Source organism: Medicago truncatula, unplaced genomic scaffold, assembly GCF_003473485.1.
Source record: "Medicago truncatula cultivar Jemalong A17 unplaced genomic scaffold, MtrunA17r5.0-ANR MtrunA17Chr0c01, whole genome shotgun sequence".
NCBI lineage: Eukaryota > Viridiplantae > Streptophyta > Magnoliopsida > Fabales > Fabaceae > Medicago > Medicago truncatula.
In genome coordinates, this window is record NW_024340360.1 from 313,742 (window position 1) to 322,660 (window position 8,919).

Below are 8,919 nucleotides of genomic sequence, written 5' to 3' on the forward strand. Positions count from 1 at the left end.
GAGTTTTGACTCCTATTTTAGAAAAAAAGTTTTCAAGTGAGGTTATTCATATTTTTGAAAAATGATTTTTTTGTCTAAGCGTTGTAAAACCTAAGCATACATCTAAGCATACATTCCCTAATCATGCATCTAGAACATCCATGTGGGGTGTGTGCATGTGTCGGTGCTCGTGTCGGTGTACATCACTTATAGTGTCCATAGTCCTTTACATTGAGTCCTAGATACATGCTATGGTCTTGCAAGAATGTAAACTAAACTAAACTAACTAAATTTATTACAAACCAATTGGCATAGAAATGAATTCAAAAAGAAAAACCTAAACTAGGAGCAATGAGGGTACAAAGATTAGGTGCTTATGGAATGAGTGAGATATGAAGCATAAGAGTTAGTAACACAAGTACAAAATGATAAAAAAAATGCAAGCAATATAGAATTGAATAGCACAAGAGAAAGAAAATAATGCAATGAAACAAAGTAGTAAAAATACACCTAGAATTTAGGTATAACACTCATACATGCATATCACCTATAATTCCCTCATTATAGCCATTTTTGAAAGGTTTGAATTTAAACTACAATGTGAGGATCATAAGAGTACACACAAGCCAAGCATTATATCATATTCCTAGAGATATTTTCACACATTATTTCACATGCAAAAATATCACAATATGAAAAAATGCATCAAGAACATATATGGAATTTAATGAGCAAGAATTAAAAGAACAAAGTAAAGAAAATAAATGCAAAAATAAGCAAATAAATTCTAATACTTAGAGGAAAAATCAAAATGATAGGGAAATATTTTTAGAAATTTTTTAGAAGCATAAAACACCAAGAAAGTGTAAAAAAAGTATTTAAAACACAATTAAAAAGCAATTAAAAAAAGGCTCAGCAGGATTTAATCTGGTCCGCTGGATGAATCCAGAGGTCCAGATCTAACTCCCAAGATCACATCACAGCCACTGGATCAAAGATCCAAGGGTCCAAAAAAGAGCACAAAAGATAGTGTAAAATGCAGGAAGCATAGTGACCGTTAGATCAAAGATCTAACGGTTCAAACAGAAGATATACCATATTCCACACAAAAAATCACACACAGGATTCAAAATCAAACACACAGCAGCCATCAGATCTTGGAACAATCCAGATCTGATGGTTCACAGAGCGAGGGAACACAACAAGAGCACGCACGCGCGAGCGTGGGAACGGAGGGAGTATATAAAGGAATTTCCCACAAAAAAAACACACAAACCTCTTCTTCTTCTCTCTCTAAGTCACACTTAGAGAGAGAAGCTCTCCCTTCTCTCTAAAAATCCCGCCGGCGAAGGTGGGTGGTGGTGGTGATTCCGGCGTGGCGGCCGGCCGGTTTCCGGCGGCGGCGCCACCGCGCCGGAAAATTCGAACTTCTTTTTTTTTTTTAAAAATTTTACATCAAAAGTTCCGTCACCACCTCCTCTACACAAATCCGGCGTTAGTTTTAGCGAGAACGGAGCGATTCGGACTAGATCTACATTTTTTCTTTGAAAATTTTTCACACTTTTTTTTAAAAAAAAACTACGGATCTAGATATCCTTTTCTCTCTAGTGTCCGAATCCGGCCTCAAAATTTTCAAAATCCGAACGTACAAGCCTAGATTTACAAATACATGTCCGTAACAAACTTTTTCACACTTTTTCAATCAAGAAATGCGCGGAAATGGCTTAGAAAGAAAGGAGAAACGCGTTACCTCTGTCGTAGAACGGAGAAAAAAGATATTCGGAAAACTTCGAATCTCTCCTCTTCTCTTTCGCGCGCGCGCTATATCCTCCGTTGGTGTTGTTTTTGCTCGAAAATCCGGTACATTTTAGTGTTGATGTGATGATTCGCGGTGGTTTTGAGTGAATCCGGTTCGGATTTGTTGATTTTGTGGTGGTTGGAGCTGATTCTGAGCAGATCCGGTTTAGATCTGTTGATTTTAGTGATGAGGTGTTCTTGGTGTTCTTCCTCTTTTTCTGAGTTTTTTTTCTGTTTTGATTCTGTTATGGATGAGAGAGAGAAAAAGATTCTGTTTGAGAGTGATTGTGATTGATTCTGATTTTTCTGACTGATTGTGATGGATCTGACACATTTACTATTTATAGCCTGCCATGTGTATCTGAGAACCAATGAAAAAATGACATCTGGACTGTTTTGGACTTAAGGACTAATCTGCAAAAAAGTTAATATGAGGACTAATCTGCAAAATAAGAAAAAGGACTAAAAATGCAAATTTTAAAAAGTATTGGACTAAAATGCAATTTAAAAAAGTTTTGGACTAAAATGCAAGTTAAAATAAAATTGGATAAAAATTGGTAATTTGAAAAAACGTAAAGTGAAACAAAAAATAAAATCAACAAAAGGACTAAAACGAACCAATTACCGACATGAGGTATTTTAAAATACCTTCCTGTCGAAATTTTGACAGGAAAAGACCAAAATGTCCCTAGGGACTAAACTGACCCAAACTGAATCAAATGTAATTTTGAAATGATTTTAAAAAGAGATTCAACAATGATTTGTATAGACAAGTTAGAAAGACTCAGAGACAGTTACAGGGACTAAAATGGGTTCCACTGCAGGAAATGACCAAAATACCCTTTTTGTATGATTTTTGAAATAAAATGCAAGAAAAGGCAATGCGATGTTTCTTAGAGAGTTTTTCAAATGACTTGTAACACAAGAAAGACATTTTGGATAGCTTTATGCAAGAAAATCATGATTGAACATACTTTGAGACAGAGACAGTAAGATATGCAGATGAAAAGAGAGTAAATGTTCGGAGTAAAATAACAGCGAATTAACAAATGTCAGTGGTAGAAAATAAATTTGAATGAGTATTTTTAGGTCCAAAATCAGGGTACAACAGCTGCCCCTATTTAAGTTTCTTTGTCCGGAGGGTCAAGAGACGAAGTCTTTGGCTTGACGGGACGAAGATACTTAAATATTAACATTTGCACTGTGTTTGGACGTAAAAATACGCTTGTACATTTTCAAATATCATGAATGCCATGCAACATTTGGATTATGAGTGCGAGACAAACGAGGGCTGTAATTAACAAAAGATGTCGTATCCATCGCGGGATTGGTAGACATTGACAAGATAACAGATAACAGGGTAGATAGGAGACTAGGAACGAATTGACGGGTACAAGCTGCTCTTAGATTGAGCTGGGCACTTGACCTGGAATAAAAGCAGACAAACGGGTGCGAGTTGTTCTTGGATTCGAACTGGTCACTCGACCGGGGACATAGAAAAGGTAGACAGGTACGAGTTGTTCTTGATTCGAACTGGTCACTCGACTGAAAGCAAGGCAAATAGACAGGTGCGAGCTTGTTCTTGGATGCGAACTGGTTACTCCACCGGAGACAAAGACCAAATAGACAGGCGCAAGCTGCTCTTGGATCGAGCTAGCCACTTGAGCGAACAGAAACAGATAGACGGGTACAAGCTGTTCTTGGACTTGAACTAGCCACTCGACCGATAACATAGACACCTAGACAGGTACGAGCTGTTCTGGGATTTGAACTGGTAACTCGACCGATAACATTGAAAAGTAAACGGGTACAAGTCGTTCTTGGATGCGAACTGGTAACTTGACCAAACAGAAACATATTGACAGGTACAAGCTGCTCTTGGATTGAGCTGGGCACTCGACCGATAACATAAGCAAATTGATAGGTACAAGCTGTTCTTGGACTTGAACTAGTCACTTGACCGAACAGAAACAAATTCACAGGGGATTAGTTTTTTTGACAAAATATAGGTTGAAATTGACTTGACGTCGATTTGATTTGAAAGGTAGAATTTGACCAATATTATTGGCTCACAAGGTTTTGACAGAGAACCCGACATGAGTATTGAATTGAGACTGATGTTGACATTGGAAATGCAACATGCATGAATGATATAACAATTTCATTAAGTGCATGGGCACGTAATATGCATGATTATGCATGTATGAATGCTTGTAATGCATGACTGTTGGCGATTTGTAGACACAGTTTTGCAGAGACAGACAAGACATTGGAGTATTGGGCACGTAGTGGCTCGTGCTACATTACACATTCCTGGAAATCCTCTTTGGAGATAACGTCGTTGGGAGACGTATCGGAACCATGGCTGAGGGCAGGTAGCTAATCAACTTGCTGGGGGTAGAATCTTGGAAGACCCGACTGGGGATAACGCCGTTATGCTGGGCATTTCAGTGCTGGGTATGTTGTAGATATCGCATCTGTGGTCAATGCTTTTTTGCATGTCATATTCTCATTTTTCACATCCCATTTTTGCCTGAACCGCCCTTTCGGGTTTTCGATCCACCGGGAAAATAGATTCTTTTCTTGCCCCATTTTTGCCTGAACTACCCTTTTGGGGTTGTCAATCCAGCGGGGTGCTCATTTTTTCCTAAGTCGCCCTTTCGGGTTTTCGACTTAGCGAGCCTATTCATTTTCATGCATTTTCATTCTATTTTTTCATTCTTGCCATTGACCACAGACCACCTCGGGGGAGGTCCTGATTGTGACATGTATTGAAATAGACATCAACATACACTCGCTCATGCATGTTTCGTTTGAATGTACCCTGTTGCTCAGGTTTGCTTTTCAAAATAGACAAAAAAGTTTTCAATTTTCAAGATGTTTGTTTCGAGCATTGTCATTATCAAAATAGAAAGAAAATGTTTTGTATATAGCTTTGAAAGTAGAAGAAAAATGGAGTTTTCAAACAAAAGCAAAGGCTCAAATTGATGTATAAGGGTGGTGTCCAGCCGAAGGCGTGACTCCACGGATTTACAAAGCTTGGGAAATGGTAATTTTATTGGTTGGTGGTACATTGAACACAGCAATCATTACATTTCCTAGAAACTTTGAATTCGCAAGCATAGGAGCTTTTGATGAAGATGGTCATTAACAGCCGCAGATGCCCCAAGGGAGATGGTGGTTGGCCAGATATAGTTACTTGCCTTTTGTTTCAATCTCATTTTTGCATGAACCACCGTTCCGGGTTTTCGGTTCATCGAGACGCTCATTCTTGCCTGAGTTGTGTACAATCTCAGCGAGCTTTTTCATATATTTTTTTTTGTCCCTTATTTTTGCCTGGACCGCCCTTTCGTGTTTTCGATCCACCGGGAAGCGTATTTTTGCCTAGGCCGCCCTTTCGGGTTTTCGACCTACCACGCTGTTCTTTTCATATTTCTAGGCAAAGTATTTCTTGACTATATCAGCATTCACTGGATTTGGAAGTTCTACACCATCCATGTGTGTAAGGATTAAAGCACCACCGGAGAAGGCCTTCTTGACAACATAAGGACCTTCATAGTTAGGCGTCCACTTGCCCCTTGGGTCGGGTTGCTGGCTTACCCTCCTTTTCAATACAAGTTCTCCTACCTTGAATTCTCGAGGATGGACCTTCTTGTCAAAGGCAGTCTTCATTCTTGCTTGATATGACTGTCCACGAGCCATGGCATCCATACGTTTTTCCTCAATTAAATTCAACTGATCATACCGGCTTTGGCACCATTCAGCCTCGGATAACTTTGCTTCCATGATCACACGGAGAGATGGGATCTCCACTTCCAAAGGGAGAACTGCTTCCATACCATATACAAGAGAGAAAGGGGTTGCCCCGGTTGAACTGCGCACTGTAGTACGGTAGCCATGCAGAGCATAGGGTAACATCTCATGCCAGTCCTTATAAGTGGTTACCATTTTCTGAACAATCCTCTTGATATTCTTGTTGGCGGCCTCAACGGCACCATTCATCTGAGGTCTATAGGGAGAAGAGTTATGATGCTCAATTTTGAATTCTTCACAAAGAGCTTGCACCACATTGTTATTCAGGTTGGTACCATTGTCGGTAATAATCTTGCTGGGAACACCATATCGACAGATGATGTTGTTCTTGATGAACTTAGCTACCACTTGCTTGGTCACATTGGTATAATATGCTGCTTCAACCCACTTGGTGAAGTAGTCAATTGCCACTAAGATGAAACGATGACCATTTGAAGCTTTCGGTTCAATTCTCCCAATCATGTCGATGCCCCACATTGAAAACGGCCATGGGGATGAAATAACATTGAGAGCGTGCGGAGGCACATGAATCTTATCAGCATAGATTTGACATTTGTGGCACTTTCTGGCGTGCTGGTAGCAATCATGCTCCATGGTCATCCAGTAGTAACCTGCCCGCAACAACTTCCTTGACATGGTATGCCCTATAGCATGGGTCCCGAAGGTACCGTCATGTACATCATGCATTAACTGCTCTGCTTCGTGTTCATCAACACATCTTAACAATACCATGTCATAGTTTCTCTTGTACAGAATATCTCCATCTAACAGGAATCTACTGGCCAATCTTCTCAGGGTCTTCTTATCTTGTTTGGAAGCACCCGGCGGATACTCACGGCTCAGCAAGAACTGTTTGATGTCGTAGTACCAGGGTTTATAGTCAACCACATTTTCGCCAGCCTGATCGATCACATCCCCAATAGCAAACACATGTGAAGGTCTTTCAAGGCGTTGCACTTTGATTATTGGCACATCATTCCAATGGTTTACTCGAAACATGGAGGATAGAGTAGCAAGAGCATCAGCCATTTGGTTCTCATCACGAGGAATATGGTGCAGCTCAACCTTTGTAAAATATGTCAGCAAACGTCTCGCATAATCACGATAAGGAATAAACTTAGCATAGTGAGTCTCCCATTCACCCTTTATCTGGTTGATGACGAGCGCAGAATCTCCATAGATGTCGAGGTGTTTGATTCTCATGTCAATTGCTTCCTCGATCCCGAAGATACATGCTTCATACTCAGCCATATTGTTGGTACATTCGAACAGAATTCGGGCGGTAAAAGGAATGTGATGCCCCTGTGGGGATACAATGACTGCCCCAATTCCTTTACCATAAGCATTGACAGCACCATCAAAGACTAAACCCCACTTGCTATTGGGATCTGGACCTTCATCAATCAACGGTTCTTCGCAGTCTTTTGATTTTAAATACATGATCTCTTCATCGGGGAAATCGAACTCAATTGGTTGGTAATCATCAAGAGGTTGGTAAGCAAGATGATCGGCAAGAATGCTACCTTTGATTGCCTTTTGAGTTTTGAACACAATATCGTATTCAGACAAAAGCATCTGCCAGCGTGCAATCTTCCCAGTAACAGCAGCTTTCTCAAAGATATACTTTATCGGATCCATTCTGGATATCAACCAAGTTGTATGATTCACTAAATAATGACGCAGGCGTTTAGCGGCCCAGGCCAAAGCACAACAAGTCTTCTCAAGCATTGTATACCGAGTTTCACAATCGGTGAACTTCTTGCTTAGATAGTAGATAGCATGTTCTTTCTTTCCAGTCTCATCCTGTTGACCAAGTACGCATCCCATGGATTCATCAAATACTGCCAAATACATAATCAAAGGCCTTCCTTCCACGGGTGGGACAAGGATAGGTGGTTCCAGCAGGTAATTCTTGATGTTGTCAAAAGCTTCTTGACATTCATCATTCCATACAATAGGCTGATTCTTTCTGAGTAGCTTGAAGATCGGCCTGCAGGTTGCGGTCATGTGAGATATGAATCGGGAGATGTAATTCAAACGTCCGAGGAAACCTCTGACTTGCTTCTCGGTCTGTGGAGCTGGCATTTCTCGGATGGCCCGAACTTTATCAGGATCGACTTCAATGCCCTTTTGGCTGACAATGAAGCCTAATAACTTCCCGGATCTGACGCCGAATGTACATTTGTTGGGATTCAATCGAAGCTTGTATTTTCTCAACCTTTCAAACATCTTTGTCAAATATTCAACATGTTGCTCCTCATCTGTTGACTTCACAATCATATCATCCACATATACTTCGACTTCTTTGTGAATCATGTCATGAAACAGAGTAGTCATCCCTCTTTGGTAGGTAGCACCAGCATTTATTAGGCCGAACGGCATCACTTTGTAGCAGAAAGTACCCCATGGAGTGATAAAAGACGTCTTTTCTCTATCTTCAGGAGACATTTTGATCTGATTGTAACCGGAGAATCCATCCATGAAGGAGAACACCTTAGACTGAGCAGTATTATCAACAAGCACATCAATATGAGGTAATGGAAAGTTGTCTTTTGGACTGGCTTTGTTCAGGTCTCTGAAGTCAACACACATCCGGACTTTACCATCCTTCTTTGGCACAGGTACAATATTGGCAACCCATTCAGGGTACTCAACTGTCATGAGGAAACCCGCATCAATCTGTTTTTGAACCTCGCTCTTAATCTTGAGAGCCATATCTGGATGAGTCCTTCTTAATTTCTGCCTGACGGGAGGACATTCAGGCTTGGTGGGTATCCGATGCTCCACAATCATAGGATCTAGACCTGGCATATCTTCATACGACCATGCAAAAATATCCGGATATTCCCGGAGGAGTTGGATGATCTTCTTTTTAACCCCTTCCTCTAGAATAGCACCGATCTTGATTTCTCGCTTGTTCTCCTCGGTACCTATGTTGACGAGCTCAATCTCTTCCTGGTGAGGCTGAATGGCTTTCTTTTCTTGCTCAAGTAGCCGAGTGATCTCATATGGTATGTCATCACCTTCCTCATCTTCGGCTTCATACACTGGGAACTCAAAATTCGGAGGGAATGCAGGATTACTGTGCCCAACGGGTTTATTATAGTTCAATCTGCGTAAAATGATTGGATGATTTTAGAAGGAGGTTTTTTATGCAGATTTTTGAAATTAATAAGAAAATACAGATGTTTTGGTTTTTTGTCTGGCATTACCATTATTTCCAAGGGAAAAAAGGCACTAAAAAAAGCAGTCGTGAAAGAAACGACAATTTTTTATTAATCAACGGCAATGCCGAAACAAACATGCCCTTACAAAAAATATCACTCTCGC